The sequence below is a fragment of the Misgurnus anguillicaudatus genome, chromosome 23, assembly GCF_027580225.2.
Source record: "Misgurnus anguillicaudatus chromosome 23, ASM2758022v2, whole genome shotgun sequence".
NCBI classification, from domain to species: domain Eukaryota; kingdom Metazoa; phylum Chordata; class Actinopteri; order Cypriniformes; family Cobitidae; genus Misgurnus; species Misgurnus anguillicaudatus.
In genome coordinates this window covers 20,776,738-20,795,272 of record NC_073359.2, presented here as the reverse complement: position 1 = coordinate 20,795,272, position 18,535 = coordinate 20,776,738, and the positions used below count along the sequence as shown (strand labels likewise).

The 18,535-nt window shown below is 38.5% G+C and overlaps 1 protein-coding gene across 6 annotated transcripts in view; it reads right to left on the bottom strand.

Moving 5' to 3' along the window:
- The window catches only part of nfia (nuclear factor I/A), a 186,726-nt gene that overhangs the window by 159,052 nt on the left and 9,139 nt on the right, over window positions 1-18,535 (bottom strand). The gene's annotated exons all lie outside the window — the stretch shown is intronic.

Sequence of the window (18,535 nt, the reverse complement as noted above, 5' to 3'; positions counted from 1 at the left end):
AGTTATGATGTATTGATTTATGTTAAGTTGTCATTACAAAGACAATTCAAACAATGTCATCTTTGCATTAAAAAATGCATAACTGATCAAATGACACTTATTGGCAGTTTTCATAAATGTGCATAAAATCTCCTACACGTTCATGATGTGTCATGTCATGATTATGAAGGTGTCATATCACCCTTATGAACACCCCTTCAAGTAAAGTGTTACCAATAAGGTAATTTTAAGTTGAACCAACCCCTCTTTTTTTTACAGTACATTGCTGTCAATCTACTACTACTATACTATAGGAGCTAGCTTGTGTCCTTGCCACTGGATGCCCATATGTTACTGGTGGACTAAGCAACGGGCGTATAAGCAACACGAATGAATTTCCAAATAAGATACATTTCATTCAGTCTTGATCGGAAGTTTCATAGCATTTGTATATTAATATGCAAATACATCATACCATAAGCAAGATTATGGATTACAAATCACAGCACTATGCTTGCCTTATCATTTACATTTATGCATCTTGCAAACGTTTTTATCCAAAGTGACAAAGTATACATCAGTATGTGTGTGTTCCCATGAACCCATGACCTTTTCGCTGCTAATGCAATGCTTAACCCAGCTACAGAAACACTGAACCATGTCACTGCTAGTTGCCAGCAACCAAACCAAGGAAAGTGTGTCTGTCCCCTAAAATTGCAATATGATCTTCTTGTATTTTACATTAAAAGTGGAAAAAAGTCATACTCCCAGCTGGCACTGAATCTATTTCCAGCGAGAGAAAGCGAGTATTCAGGCAGTCGAAAGAGGCCAAGTGTTTTGCAGTAGAAGTGATGACAGGGCCAGGGAACTGGTGAAGGATGTGGCACATCTGACTGCAACTCCAGGACCATCTGTTAGCCTGGCAAAATCCCTCATAAGCAGGTTACGGCTACGGCCTCCTGCAAGCCATCGCTGCCTCTTATCTAAACGCTAACTGACTCGGTAGAGGGCAGGCTGGGTACGTAAGGACAAGCGTGAATCAGGATGCACAGCACTATAGACCACTATGACTTTAAAGACCTCACAAAGGTGACTGAGATGTTACAGTGTTTCTCATATATTGATTTACTCGTGGCGCACCGCTACGGAATTAACACTGGCTGCCAAGAATAGATTTTTCATTATTCCCATTACTGGTTAAAAACGTCTTAATTCATTGTTGCAAGCGCCCAGCGTGCCCACTCCCTTTCTCATGTTGCAGGCAGCGCGCGTCTGTCTCTCATTAACAGTGAAAAGGTGGTGTATTTTCAATGTCCGTATCTCCGTATACTTTGTTTTGCGCAAACAAACGTCACCAGTCACAGATTTTACTGACAGAGAAGACGGCTGATCGAGTTTATTATGACTTGACGAAAGGTTAGCATTAGTGTTTCCCACACACACACACACACACACGTTCTCTCCCTCTCTATGATGCGGTATGCCTGCGCACATGTTTTATAGTATAACTTGTGTAACAGTTACTGTGTATTCTCTCATATTTTGGAATTTGCACCAAACTAGCCTCTTTCACACAGTAATTCTGGTAAATTACCATGAATTTACCAGAATGAATTTACCAGTAAATACAAAAATGTGCTGTTCACACACGCAGTGGCGTTCCGTTATTTTACCAGTAAGACATCATTCACACATCAGTATCAAAATACCGGTAAATTCGTTGAGAAACCGGAAGTACCTGTAGCACCGGCGAGCTCAGTGTTGTATTTGTAAACAATCCACGTCGTTCATATCCACGGTCCGTATTTTGCTGTTTTCACGTCTGTGGTAAACAGTCGCGAAGTTGCTCATGACCAAACAACATTGAATAAGACAACGTCAAACCGAAAATGCGTTTTTAACAACACTACTGTTTGCACGTTAGGCTTTACAGAGGGCGGTAAGCTGTTTTAAACAACTTTGGTGAAGAAATGTGGACGTAAACTTCAGGTGTGCTCAACTTTCAAGCAGCATGTGTGTGGAAACGTCCGTAAACAGTGCGGGGGTAAACGCGTCATCTGTATTAAAACGCTATGATTGGCCTGAAGCTGTCAGCACGGTCTGACGTTGTCCGTTCTAAATGCCGGTAATCCTATAATTTTCGTTCACACATAGCGCTTACAGGTAAATTACTGGTAATCTTACAACCTGTCTTACTGGTAAATTGGGAGCACTGATTTACCGGAAAGGTTCTGTTTACACATGATGTGTTAACTGCAATTTACCAGTAAATTACCAGTAAAGACTGTATGTGTGAAAGGGACTATTGTCTGCGCTATACGCGACAATAAAACTCACATTTAAAATAAAAAAGGGCTCATAACAAGACATTGCAGTAAGGCTTCAATGTAAATGTATGGTGATTTTGTCAGACGACGTCGCGTTTATAAATCAGGATTTTAGCAGCAGTTGGATTAAGCACAAGGTGTTACTTGGTAGTGTTTTATAGTCTACTCATTTTATGTCTGACAACAGAACCAGAACTGATAATATGTAAAAATAGCATTCAGTTGTGTTAAAATGCATCTGTGGAGGGAAAACCCCGCTGTGCGCCGGTGCAAAATACGAATGATACATGCGTCACTGACAAAGTCAATTGCGCTGGGTGCAAAATAGGGCCCATAATGTGACAGATCAAAGAGTAGAAGTGAAACATATTTCAGGTGCCACTCGATCAAACGCAAACATGTGATGACGTCACCTATATGCTATCATCGCCACAAGTGTCTCAAAATCCTTATGTTATTTACATTATGTTATACGTTTTATCAGTATGTGTAACTTTTTGCTCTGCTAACACGATGCTCAACCACTGGAGCTACAGGAACATACTGAAAATAAAACCAGTTGACTGATCTCTGAACAGGGTTCCCACACCTTAGTTAACTTCAAATTCAAGGACCTTTCAAGGACTTTACAGGTGCAATACCCTCAAATTCAAGGACTAAATGTGGGGACACATTTCAAGTGAGAGCAAGGTTACATCGTGTTACCTTTTAAGATGTATTGTTACATATCCCTTTTTAGGGAACTCGCGCTGCGTCACTGCGGTGACACTTTGGGGACTTATTGCTATCTGAAATATTGCCAAAGAGGGATGCAGAAAGTATGGCAAGGGAGATGCAGCGTCTCGTTCCCTTCTCAGGGAACAACAGTTACATACGTAACCCGAGACGTTTTCATGTGTCAAACACAACTATGCAAGAAAGCATTTTGGTATGAATCAACATTCACATACAGAAGATATAAGCATTTAAAGCAAACAATTAAGCATGTGTGCTTAAAAAGTCTAGAAATTTTATGATATTATCCTACACTACACAGGGAATAATATGGAAATAGATTCAAGCTCTTTCAATGACCTGTATCTTTGTATGTATATTACCAAAAACTTCCCATGGGCTTGAATTAATTATTTCCCCCAGATTCACAAACTTTCAATGATTTCAAGGATCCATGGGAACCCTGTCTGAAAACACCATTACTTTCTCGACTGTTCTTAACATTGAAATACTTCAAAAATACAAATGAATATGCATGGATCATATTCAGATTGTGACATTTTAAACCATAAAGCTAAGCATGATATTTAAGCGTGAAATAAATACAAAAAGTCAAAATTTGAGGACTGGGGGTGAGCGTGCAGTTGTAAGAACGAGTGTTTAGGGCCGAGTTAGTTTGTATGCGTGTTGGCTGATATTGGGACAGCTGGAGCCAATGGGCCATGGGAATACGCTCATCATGAATATTCAGTCCCAGCCTCTGGAATAAACAGCCGTCTGAGTGATGTCACATGTTCGAACAGTTGTGCTAGAGTCTGCAGAAGAACGAAAATGACAGATACTCAATACTTCTGAAAGCTTTTTTGTTGTTGTTGCCGTTTACATTTAGTTTATGTAACTACTATAGCTCTATTAGTAATGCATTGCGTTCAAAGGCCACAGGTTTGATTCTCAAGGGAAATACAGTACATGCTGATAAATCGTATAGGATGAATGCAGCATTGTCTCTTTTTGAATGAAGGCGTCTGTTAAATGTAAATCTAAATGCATTTTCTCCATAGCTCCACCTAGCAGAATACAATTTCCATATTAGCAAATAAAAGTTGTTGAAAATTAGGCCTATATAATTCTAACAACTATGTACAAATCAGTCCTTCCCGAAAAACTTGGAGTTTTTTTTGTAATTGTTGCGGGCAAAAATCCTTGATCTTGCAGCACGTTTTCTTAAAAATATGATGGAATATGCAGAATATTTTTGCAATTTTATGCTATGAAATTGCGGGAACTTGCAAAAACTGCGGGAACTTGCAAAAACTGCGGGAACTTGCAAAAACTGCGGGAACTGGCAAAAACTGTGCAGCTTTTCTATGATGTTCACGTCACATAATCACGTCACTTCATAACGTTCTCATTGCAACAGGGGACATGGCTGCGCTTGTGTGAAGTAAATGCAACATTTTCAACTTTCTGCTAAGATATATGTGATTTTTGCTACGAAAATGCGGGAATTATGAAACCATGCATGCCCCGCATATTTTGCGCATGAAAATCTGCAATTTATGCTGTGAAAGTGCAGTGCATTTGAAAAAATGTGGCCCCCGCATAAATAGGGCTGGGCAAAAAAATCTATTTTTCGATTAATCGTTTTTTTAAACGTGGTCGATACAAAATTGATTCTCAAATAGCAGAATCTATTTTTTTTCATATTTATTTTCGCAAACATTGAATGTAAGATTAATGTTAAAGGATTAGTCCATTTTCTTAAAAGAAAAATCCAGATAATTTACTCACCACCATGTCATCCAAAATGTTGATGTCTTTCTTTGTGCAGTTGAGAAGAAATTATGTTTTTTGAGGAAAACGTTGCAGGATTTTTCCAATTTTAATGGACTTTAATAGAGCCCAACATTTAATACTTAACTCAACACTTAACAGTTTTTTCAACGGAGTTTCAAAGGACTATAAACAATCCCAAACGAGGCATAAGGGTCTTATCTAGCGAAACGATTGTCATTTTGACAATAAAAATAACAAATATACACTTTTAAAGCACAACTTCTCATCTAGATCCGGTTGTGATGCGCCAGCTGACCCCACGCAATACGTCATGACGTCAAGAGATCACAGAGGACGAACGCGAAACTCCGCCCCAGTGTTTACAAGTGAAAGAGGACCGTTCCTACGTTGTTGTATGTTGAATGATACTAATTAATGTCTTTGTGTCAGTTTATTGTTTAAAATGGTCCGCAAATGTGCGTTTTGCATATGTAACACGTGACCTCCCTACGTCACTACGCATTTACGTTAGGTCGCGCTGGACCGGACCCAGACGAAAAGCTGTGGTTTAAAAGTACATATTTCCTATTTCTCTTGTCAAAAATGACAATCGTTTTGCTAGATAAGACCCTTATGCCTCGTTTGGGATTGTTTATAGTCCTTTGAAACTCCGTTGAAAAAACTGTTAAGTGTTGAGTTAAGTGTTAAGTGTATTAAAGTCCATTAAAATTAGAAAAATCCTGCAATGTTTTCCTCAAAAAACATAATTTCTTTCTTTTCGACTGAACAAAAAAAAGACATCAACATTTTGGATGACATGGTGGTGAGTAAATTATCTGTTTTTTTTTAAGAAAATTTACTAATCCTTTAATCTAATTACTAGTCTTCTTCACTAGATGTAACTCTCTTTTTTGTCTTGCACCATGTTACCAAGGAGCGAGAGGCGAGCCTGTCATTCATTCATTCAGTCAGTGCTTTAAATGGCCGTTTAAGGTGCTTCATCGACTTTGATGCCACCTTCACATAAAAAGGTATGGAAGCATTTTAGATTTCGCAAGAAAGACGACGACAATAGTGTTGTGGCTTTTAATTTCTTTTTATTAATTACCCACTTGTAAGCTGCTGTTCACTGTTCTTTTTTTATTAATTTAGTATTTGTATTAAATCTATATTCATTGAGTTGAATTGATTATAAAAACCGACCCGAGAACCGGAATCGAAAATTTTATTGAGAATCGAAATCGAATCGATCTGGAACATCTGAATCGATACCCAGCCCTACGCATAAATATGCTGACTTTTTCGCATAATCTCATTTTTCTGGAGGGACTGATAAATGAACCATTAACTAAAAGATAAAACATTAAGTTAAACCATAAATGTAAAAAAATTATAACAAGCTGTGAACCATCAGTGATGTTGAAATTTAATAATGCATCTCCACAGAGGGCACTTCCTCTTCCTTGGATAATCTTTTCCAACAATCTTTATCACGTACAAGGAATGTTGTACTGTACCACAAGCCCTGAAGCAAGTTTCCAAAGAGTGTTTCGGAGTTAAATAAGGTTCTTAAAACAACGTATCCCTTAAATATTACGACTTTACTATACTCCAATACCAATGGGAATAAAGACAAATCCTCATTTGGCTGACCAGATGTTCAAGCAGTCAGCAACAACTGTCTGCAAAACCTGCCGTTCCTCAAGAGATGCACAAAGATCACAGATGCATCATCTGTTCCCAACAACAGGAAAACATTAGCATTATGTTAAATACTCGATGATTGAAATCAGTTTAGGTGAAATCATGTTATCAGTGAACCGATAATGTTTTATGACATTGTTTAGTTTCGCATCACAAACGTAAAAGTATTTCCCTACAGGTTTCCAAAATAAAAAATCGAAATATTTAAAGTATCCGGTCGGAGCAGCTATAAAATCATGCTACATCGGGTTGTTTATGTGTTTAGTGAATTTCATGCGATTTTATTTTCCAGTTTTCGCCACGCTGTCCGGCGCAACGTGTGCCGAATCTGTTTCGGAAACTTCTGTGTCATGGAAGCGATGCGGAGAGCGAAGCAGATGGGACTGATTAATTACCCAATGTATGCTTAAGAAGAAAGGTATTTATTTGCGTGAGTGGCCAGGGGCCGGAATTAAAGGACGAAAACGAAATGAGGGACGTTCTTTTTTTGGTAGGGGGGGGGATCTCGATGAAACCAACGTTTTCACAAGCTAGGAGCTATCGAGTTGCAGCACAAAGTGGTTTGGGGGAATTACAAATAAATAAAAGTAAAATAGGCTATCTGGAGCAGAGGAAAGCTCTTTGTTTACAGGCTGCTCAGGGGACCTGAAGCGGACCCTTCGAATAAATAAATACAACCGCTACAGGAAGTTCAGCTGCTTCCCCTTAGGTCCAGTTTAGTTTTATTAGCTACAGTCCTGTAAATATACCAAACAATGACGGGCTCCCCTACTCTCCCTCTCAGCCTCCTGCACGTGTGGTTGTCCCACAGTGAGCTCCGATACACCCTTAACCGACTCAATACGAGCCTGTAGATATCATAAACATCCTATTTCCTGTTTCCCCCAGGTGTACATCAAACAACAGGCAACTAATCTGGTACCAGCATGCGGAGATCTTAGAAAACGTTCACCATTTCTTTACGTCTCTTGAAGAGAAAGAGGACAGGTGTGTCAGCGCACCAGGCTTTTCGAAGGAGGGCACTGGGTGAACAGCTTGCTCTCTGTAGGGGTCCTACAGAAGGAGCAGGTGAAAAGCTATCCCCCTGCACCTCTTTTACAGCGTCTACCTGACACCGCGGCGAGCGAGGGGGTGGGCGGAGGAGGAAATCAGCAGATTGAGTCGCGAGCAAAGACGCCATCTGGCAAAGGGTTCGGTGGCAAACTCTGCGAAGCTGGGAGAGAGGCCGTGCAACGGGAAGGTCAGCTAATAATGATGTCACAACCTAAAAGGATACGGGGCCGAAAATATAAATAACTATGAGGGTAAACATTGAAATGTTTATTTGGTGCTTAATGGTGCGCCAGTCCATCAAGTAAACAGTTATTTTTGTAAAACTTAATATATTAATTATATTAAACTTGATGGGAGGGTTGGTGCCATCATACTGTAGAAATTATGTCAAATAATGTTATAGTTGAACATCTACCCCTACTTTAAAAGGATGGATTTATGACCCCATCCACCGTGTTTACTGTCTAGTAGTCAATTTTGAGTCGGAAATTAAGACAAAAAAGTTCCCACTTGTACATCTATCAAAGTTCATTCACGCACCAGCAGGGGGTACCAAAAGCCACAGCACCAGATTAATATTTACAGACAATAAGGCCAGACCATCCTGACCCACAAATCAGCTCTGGCCAAAGTGAGCAACCGCTCAACCAAAGATCTCCAGCTGGAATGGATGCGGGTCCAGACTGTCATTTACGAGCCTGTTAAGCCTCGCCGGGTCTCATGTTTCATTGCTGTATTATTAAACAATCCTTTTCCTTCTTCTCAAACGTTTCTGTTAACGCTAGTCAGAGTTTAGATCCGAATTGTAAATGTCTGGTCTGGACAGAAAGGCCCATTTGTGTTGCCCTTCACCCTCCCAACTCTATTCTAGGACACATAATCTGGTTCATTAATGCTCCCAGTCGACCATCAGAGCTGGCCTCCCACAGACGGCTCACATTACAGCCTCTCTTTGGTGCCGCACCTGTGCCATCACCTGTGCCGTGCGCATTTAGTGCCGTTTTAACACATGTGTACGAATAATATGACATTTAAGGAAATTACCACTTTTCCTGAGTTGTGCACGGAAAGGAATTGGCAGTCAGCAGAGAATAAGAAACCGTTTTTAGGGGTTTTCGAAGCTTTGGTTGTGTTTACGGTATGCAAAATAACATGTGTTCATGTTTCGTGTGTAAAAAACAAATGTTTTTTTTTTCTTTACACAATTTACTTTTCTCTATACGGCTGTTTTCACTGTCCTAAAAACGCGTCGATGTCTTCCTTGTTCTATGAAGTCCCATGTTCAGAAATAGGTAACGAGTTCTGATTGTGTAGCTGGTTTAGTGTGTTTTGATTCGACAGCAGCTTAGTTTAGCTGGTTAGTAAAAAATTTATATTGACATCATATATGCGTGAAGTAGTCCAAACTGGCCGTTCTCTGTAGTCCTTGAAAAGCAAATTTCGTTAAAGAAAATATATCGCTTGGCATTGAACTTTGAGCTGTATAATTTTGCAGACATTATTTATGCTCTAAAGCTACGTTCACACCAGCCACGGCAGAGGCGTCAAGCGCAAGTGATTTCAATATAAAGACGCGTTTACGCGCATCTGGAGGTCTCGCGGCGCGGATGAGGCATTTACGGTGGCGTGTTAGACGCGAATCCTCCTCGTTCGGGCAAATGACGCGAATTGACACGAATGACGCAAATTGAGCATTTCCGCAACCTTACACACTAACTAAAGTTTGAAAAATGGGATTACGAAAAAACGCTTTAACCATTAACCTTAAGGCCGGAGTATAGTCTGTTTTTTACATGTACACGAACGAATACACACGGTCGAATGCACAGCCTTGCAAAGTAAAGTTTATTTGACTCATACGTCTACACATGCGAATTGCGACAAAATGCAATGCATCTCCTGGGCTACACACTTCATTCCCCTTGAGGCTTGCGCGACCAACGCGTACAATGTGCGAGAGGTTTTTAAATTCCTACTTGCGCACTAAGGATGCTCCGATCGATCGGCCGCAGATCGGTATCCGCCAATAACGGCATTAACTCTTTCCCCGCCATTGACGAGTTATCTCGTCAATTAAGAGAAAATGCTTCCCTGCCAATGACGAGAATTTCCGGCTTTTTTATTATCCACCAGGTGGTGCACTTCTGCAACTTTTACAACCAGGAAGTAACGCCTCCTGTGAAAGAGAAAGAACTCCGTGTATGTTTTAAAGATCGCTCTACATCTGATCACTATCAAAAATCCTTCACAAAAATTTAATTATCTCAGCTTTTTGCTCAAAAATTAGTGTTTTTGAAGAAACCTACCAATATTTGAGAGGTGATAAAAAGAAAACTAATGAAGGTAGGATGAAACTTTTTTTTTAAAGCAGAGGGTCTGTTCTTTCATTTGATATATTGTATGTTTATATATTTAAACAAGAACATTTTCTGTAAGGCATTAAACTTTTGTGAAAATGATGAAAAATGCTGGAGCTGGCTTGCAACTTTTATTTAAAACGCTGGCGGGGAAAGAGTTAAATGACTCGATCGGTACACGCTAAATTTGCCGATCTCATGAACCGATTTTTCTGTTTACTTTTTTACGTGTGCGTCAAGCAGATTTGGATTTCTCTCTTTGCCTTTACCGAGATATTTGTATTTTCTATGAGGACGCGCTCCGGTCCGACGCGTCTTCACATCCCCATCAAACAGTGTATACAACACACATCTATCGCAAACAATTGCATCCTCATGCCGAAAGTTTATTATTTGCATGCGTTTTAATTTTTGACAGTTTAAAGTTTCATTTTCCTCACAGCTGCTTTTGTCCGCGTACACCCAACACGCGCGCACACACAGCAGCCTGTCATTAGTGCACTTAAACAGAGCGATCTGTCTCACGTCTTAAAGCTACAGTAACCTAATTTAATCACTCTCTGCTCTTCACTGAAGAACTGTTGTAGTTTATACGAATGCGTGTATATTTAATTCATACAGTAAAGACTGTGAAGTGTTTTATTTTCAGCAGGGCTTAAAAACGAAAAAAATTATCAATCGTTTCACTCCGAGCAGAATCGATATTTTAACGTTTCCGTTTTTGCGTTCCTCATTGAACATTTACGTTCCGAAAACGGTTTACTTAAAAAAAAAAAACGGTTAATAACGTTATTTTAATTCAGGCTATAGTTTAACAAATGCATGCATACAGACTAATTTTCACACAAAAATAATAACAAAAAACATGATATAACTAAACTTCAACATTTCATTAATTGTTAAAACCACAAAAGAAATACCTGCATTCATTTTAAGTATAAACAGCTGAAAAACTCGACCCGTTTTATGCCGGTCTTTTACTGGTTGAAACCGCAGCATACTCTGCTAGATGTTTATGTTAAATGTGCCTCTGTAAGTTACCTCAGTGAGTCCTGGCTACTGTACTTCTCCCCCACATCCTTTAATATTGTAGACAGACTTGTTAAGACAGCTTGTCGTAAGAAAAATAATAACGAAAAGGAATTTCTTGGTGGCGACCCATCTAAAAAGTAATTGACAGTGGTAAGTCCCCTGACTTTTTTGAGTTACAGTTTGCATCTTCATATTTCCAAGCAAGTTTTAACTTAAACATACCTCTGAACATTTGATGGGTAGCTTTGTGGTTATTTAAGACAAATGCTATCGGGCCGGAGACTCGATGCCTGCTGCGCGGGCATTTCACTCACGCTATGGCTGAATCCCAAACTGCCTACTTTCATACTATATAGTACGCAAAGTAGCGCTTTTTACATACTATATAGTATGGAAGTAGGCGGTTTGGGATTCAGCCTATGTGTCAAAGAAGTCACTCACGCTTGATGCGTCAAAGTCACATGTTGTACTGTTCAATTCATGATTGGTCACTGATAAAGTACAATATTAAAGAAAACGATAAAATAACGTTATTAACCGGTTAATGGTAATTTTAAATAAACGTTTCTGTTCAGAACGATTAAAATTGATTTTGTTTTCGTTTTTGTTCCTGTTAAAATTTCGTTCGTTTCCGGTTTTCGTTTTCGTTCCTTGAACCGGTTCAGAGCCCTGATTTTCAGTACTTTTAACAGACATAAGCCTTTTTAAAGGCATATTAAATTTCTCCTTGCAGAAGAAATATTTGTTGTGCTAATTTATTTGATTCTCTATAAAAACAATAATATATATAATTACTTCAAGTTATATAACCAAGGCAACATCTGTGGTATCACTTTATCTAAAAAAATGTTAACAGTTACAGTCATCAAAGAGCTTGCATATCAGCTTGAAGAATCGGTATCGGGCATTGGTATCGTCCGATCACGAAAACAACAAATTGGTATCGGCTGCAAAAATCCTAATCGGAGCATCCCTAGTGTGCACTCTTCTGATGACGAAAATTGCATCACACGCACAGACCCTCACGTACACGTAAAAATTTACTATACTATGGCTTTTAGATCTCAAACAATATCGGCTTTATTACAAAACATTCCCTGCCAAATAATTTACTCTGTTTACTCCGATACATGACTTGTTGCTTAATAATATTGACATCACATTTTCTCCTAAACCATTGGTTTACTCAATAGAGGTCTAAAGACATAAACTGCTCAACATAGACTTTAAAACACTACCGAATGATTTTCTGTAATCCGTTTAGAGACCAATTTATTGAAATTTCCCCAATACACAGACTTAAATGAAAGAAAATTCAGGAAATCAGAACAGCAGCTATCGGTCTATAAGCAAATAGTAGATGTTTAGCAAGAGCCATAGATAATGAAATTCAAAGTACACAAGAAGGGGATGTTTGACAGGGGAAACAATTTTAGACATGGGAAGATGGAAACAATTAAGAGTTAAATGGGACCTGAGTGTGCCAGCGGATGGCTTGGATTTGCAGTAAGGAGGATTTCGGCCGGGTGCATTGATTGCAAGAGGATGTCTCCACTTAAGAAGAAACGCCCTCACCTTCTCCCGACCACACTGCAACATTCATGGTCTGGGATAGAGAGTCTGGCTGCCTCCCAAAAGCCAGATCTTGGACCGAGTTTCATTCATTCAACTTCAAACATAATTAAAACGTTTCTTGAGGACGAACCGCTAGATTCAACAAATCTCACACTACAATCAACTGGCGCGGCATTAAAAAAGCTAAACCTCGTATAAGTCTGCCAGTTGAAGAAAAGGAGATTCTTCCCGAAAGTTGCTGAGAACCTCTAAAAAACTCCTATTAAACAGAAAATATCACTTAACTTCAAAGTACTCAAGTGATAGATGTATATATAGACTTGGCAAAGTGATCAGTCACTGTTATTCAGACTCATATCTCAAAAGGTCCAACCAAGCCCGTTCCAAATGCTGTACTTATGAGTGCCATAACTTTAGCATATTCCAGCCCTCGCCCTTCTGCCCTCCAGCGTGACCATTGCCACACAGCATGAGGACAGCCGGCTCCTCGCTGCCTCGACCACAGAGGGGACAACAGAGTTCCCGGACGCATCAGGGCTACAGATGTGCTGCCAGCTTTGCCAGGGGTCACCTTGGAGAGGCCCGTGGCAGCTTGTCCCCTAGCTCCAGCTGGCTCTCGCTTTAATCTGCCCACAGAGGGGGAGAGCAAGAGATCCAGGCTACTGGGAACATGCCATCTCTCAAACACAACCCAGATTTTGGGCACAACCCAGAATTTACAGTGAAGGTATCACTTCGGGTGTCATCTAAGCCATTTGACTAAATCTACTGTCTGTGAAACTCTTCCCTGCCCTTGTGTGCTGTAGCAGGGATGCTGGCCTCCAGAGATGCCCCCGACAGCTGTTAACCACCCCCTAGAGTCATAGGGTCAGCAGCACCCCCTGTTGGAAGCATGTGTAGCACGGGGACAGGTTCAGGAGGGTCATGAGGTACCCTGCACTGGGCAAACATAAGTAATGGAGCTTCCCCACGAGGAAGGCACAGCTCTGAATCAATTTAATGAGATGGGTGAAGATGGGGGAATGGAAAGTTAACATCCAGCATGTAAAGTGCAAACTTGCAATCTCTTTTAAAGGAAAACACCACAGTTTTTCAATATTTTATTATGTTCTTACCTCAACTTAGACGAATGAATACATACCTATATTTTTTCAATGCGTGCACTTAATCTTTGTACAGCGCACTGTGAATGCGTTAGCATTTAGCCTAGCCCCATTCATTCATTAGGATCCAAATAGGGATGAATTTATAACCCACCAAACACTTCCAGGTTTTCCCTATTTAAAGTTACATGAGTAGTTACACGTGTAAGTATGGTGGCACAAAATAAAACTTTTTTCAATGCGTGCACTTAATCGTTGTACAGCGCGTCCATTTAGCCTACCCCTATTCATTCCTTAGGATCCAAACAGGGATGAAACTAGAAGCCACCAAACACTTCCATGTTTCCCTATTGAAAGTCTGTTACATGAGTAAGTATGGTGACACAAAATAAGACGTGGCGATTTTTTAAGCATATAAAAAATTAGAACTATTTTGTATGACGGAAGAGCACTTAGTTTGCAGCACATCGACCTCGGCGCGCAGTAACATCTGTGCTCTTCCGCCATACAATATAGTTCTCATTTTTTACCCCCTAAAAAAGCCACATTTTATTTTGTAACAGTCTTTAAATAGGGAAAACATGGAAGTGTTTGGTGGTTTCTAAATTCATCCCTGTTTGGATCCTAAGGAATGAATGGGGCTAGGCTAAATGCTAACACATTCACGATGCGCTGTACAAAGATTAAGTGCACACATTGAATAAAGATAGGTATGTATTAATTAGTCTAAATTAAAATAAGAACATAGTAAAATATTGGAAAAAGGTGGTGTTTTCCTTTAAATCAACGCCTTGGGATTACAAAGCAATAAGTAATGAAAGACTGCATTATAGTGATTTTGAATAAATAAATGGGTGTTGTGTCAAAATGTAAAGCTGGGTGCAAAATAAATTTGATGCATGGCTTAAAGTGGTCTAACAAAATCTAATTTAAAAAATAAGCTACATTGAAACCCAGTAAATCTTTTTTTTTATATGTCAAATGATGGTTTAATGATTTAATCTTACACTGTTATGTTAAAAAATGGTCCCAAGCTGTCACTGGGGCAATATGTCCAACTTATGTACAGTTATGTATGCATTTGGTACCAATATGTACCTTTAAGGTACTAATATGGACCCCCTAGTACCCCCCCAGTGACATTTAGGGACTATTTTGTGACCAGTCTATATAGAGATTACTTATAATAATTATTACATATGGAAATTAATTAATATAATAATCTAATTATTATTATTATTAATTCCACAATAATTATACATTCACGTCACCATTCTTCTAATGGTAAATGTGAGGTAAGCAGTGATTAAATAGGGAACTATGGACATCCTATGACCTTATAAAGTAGGCCAATTCTCTTATTTTCGGGCCAATAAGAGAGTTTTAGAAGCGATTGCAGTTGTGGTCATAATATTTAATCTCCTTATTTTGGTAACATCTGTCGAGTCTCTCCGTCTCCCACACAAACACACATTCTGTGTCCTCTGTATGTCCTGCCTCCATCAGCTTTGCCACCCAACAAATACACTCATCTCTTATCATTCTCTAATCTCTCCAAATCCAGTCTAGCACTCTTAATGAATTAAGTGGCAATCTAGATTTGATCTCCTGTAATTATCCTCTCATCTAAATTATTGTCAAAAAAACCACCATGGGATAGGAAGCCTTTAAATTTTTTTGACACATAAAATGTAATAAAGCATGACATTATTAATACTATAAAATGCAACAGATGAAACATTTTTAGAAAAAAGCTTAAAATTTATACCTTTAGTTTCCATTTAAAACGTGCACATACACGTAAAACAAGCTTCAGCTCTGGAATTTTGGAAGAATTTTCCAAGTTGGAAATTAAAGGAATTAAATAAAATTATTTGTACATTTTGGGTAATTTACATTCAAACATTAGCTTCCTCAATATCTGAGTGATCCTCAATAATGTGCCACAATTCCTAAATATTCCCACGTAATTTCCATGGAAAGTTTCCAATATTACCAGATATTTCCAATATTTTGCAACCGATTCATTAACAGTAAGACGATATCGTTTTACACGTCAGTGTCCTTCACAATACAAGCCATGGGTCACTAGCTACGATTTGTGATCATAAATCAAATAATTGAATCTTTGCAGATCACTTTGTCAGATATTTCGGAGCAGGTGAGTGGGGTGGTGCTGTTGAAGACTAGAAAGAGATAATAGCTCTGGCTGTGATCCAGTGATACCAGCGAAGCACCGCACCCACAAATACTACCCACGTTTCCCCTTCAATAGGCGACTTACACCTTTTTTTGGCAGCAAAACGGTGGGTGGCTGGAGACCAAGAAAGCTATAAAGAAAGAAAAAACACTTTTCACTCCCCCCCCAACACACACATACACACAGATACAGACGCAAATATACCCCTCCAAATACCAGATGGTGTTTTTGGAATCTGTTTCCATTTCTTTCATGACAAAAAAAGACAACACACATTCTGAATACTCGGGTGCGGGTTCGTACAACTTGCACGGTGTTCACGGAAAGACGAGCATCAAGTGAGACATGACAGCAGAAACTTTATAAACAAACTGATGAGTGCGGTTTGGAGAACACGGAAACAGACAGGAACAAGTGTGCCAAACTGCTAAAATGAAAGAGCGTGTTGGGTCGAGGCTATAATTGGTAGATGAATGGCTTGGTGCCATGGCACAATCCATACCTTGCTTAGCACTCATTTCCACTGGTTTACATCCTGAGAGAAACATCCTCAAATTAACAGAGCTGATATCGGTATTTCTAAGCTATTGCACCAAACCTATTGGTAATAAAATATATACGAAATAAGAAAAAAAAGTAGCCAGTTTTAGTTACATTATGCATAATTTGGTATAAATGGCACAAAACTAAACACAATATTCTTAACCAAACATGGTATTCGATGCTAAACTGATTTGTAAGTGGCAACAACAATATGATAGGCTCAACAATAATAATGGACCGTGAAAAGTGTATTGGGCCAGTTGATGCAACTTTTACTTGCCAAAGCAGGCCAGTCTTAAAGGGACACTCCAATTTTTTTGAAAATATACTAATTTTCCAGCTCCCCATAGTTAAATATTTGATTCTTACCAGTTTGGAATCCATTCAGCTGATCTCCGGGTCTGGCGCTAGCACTTTTAGCATAGCTTAGCATAATCCATTGAATCTGATTAGACCATTAGCATCACACTAAAAAATAACCAAAGAGTTTGGATATTTTTCCTATTTAAAACTTGACTCTTCTGTAGTTACATCGTGTACTAAGACCAATGGAAAATTAAAAGTTGTGATTTTCTAGGCCGATATGGCTAGGAACTATACCCTCATTTTGGCGTAAAAATCAAGGACTTTGCTGCCGTAACATGGCTGGAGGGGGCGCAATGATATTACGCAGTGGCCAAAAATAGTTCCCTGCCATTGAAAGTTACTTAGGGGACTATTTTAGGCTGCTGCGTAATATCATTGCGCCTCCTGCAGCCATGTTACAGCAGCAAAGTATTTGATTATTACGCCAGAATAAGAGTATAGTCCTAGCCATATCTGCCTAGAAAATCACAACTTTTAATTTTCTGTCTGTCTTAGTACATGATGTGACTACAGAAGAGTCAAGTTTTCAATAGGAAAAATATTGAAAATTCTTTGGTTATTTTTAGCACACTGCTAATGGTCTAATCAGATTCAATGGATTATGCTAAGCTATGCTAAAAGTGGTAGTGCCAGATGTAAAAACAGAAGAGTCAAGTTTTAAATAGAAAAAATATCAAACTCTTTGGTTATTTTTTAGCGTGATGCTAATAGTCTAATCAGATTCAATGGATTGTGCTAAGTTGGTTGTGATATTGTACAGAGGTTTTGGCTGGACCTTATACAATTACTTGTGTCCAAAGGAATTCAGATAATGAATTTAACAATTAATGATATAAAATTTGGAATTTTTCACAATGATATCAATGACTTTGGCATTAACAACATCATCCTGATAAGTAAATTTTTCATACATAAATGCCGTTTTTTCAAATTACGCCCTAACATAACACATTGGAGGAATGAGTTAAATCTCTTTTATAAATCTTTGAAATTGTGTAATAATAAGAATGCTGTAAAACTGGCGTCTTTTATAAACATTCTTATTGATTGATTGCCCTTGTGATTTGGTTTCTTTTGAATATACATTCTATTTGTTTTTTTTTTTTTTTAATTGCCTTATTTCTATGCCCCATGTTCTTCTACCCTTTTTGTATGTATTTGATAAGATACAAATGTAAGATTTATAGAAAGATATTATATTGTACCTATTTTGTTTGTAATTGCTTTGTAAATTAGTAAAAAAAAAAAAAAAAAAAAAAAAACTAAAAAAAAAAAAATAAAAAAAAAAAAAAAAAAAAAAAAAAAAAAGGATTGTGCTAAGCTATACTAAAAGTGCTAGCGCCAGACCCGAAGATCAGCTGAAAGGATTCCAAAACGGTAAAAATCAAATGTTTAACTCTAGGGGAGCTGGAAAATGAGTTTATTAAAAAGTAGCCAGTTTTAGTTACATTATGCATAATTGGGTATAAATGGCACAAAAGTAAACACAATATTCTTAACCAAACATGGAATTCGATGCTAAACTGATTTGTAAGTGGCAACAACAATATGTAAGGCTTAACAATAGACTGTAAAAAGTGTATTGGGCCAGTTGATGCAACTTTTACTTGCCAAAGCAGGCCAGTCTTAAAGGGACACTCCATTTTTTTTTGAAAATATACTCATTTACTGCTGGAAAATGAGTATATTTTCAAAAAAAGTGGAGTGTCCCTTTTAAAATGTTAGCTTTATACTAGGGATGCACCGATATGGAAATTTTGGCCGATACCGATAACCGTTAACTCTTTATATTTGGGGACCGATAAC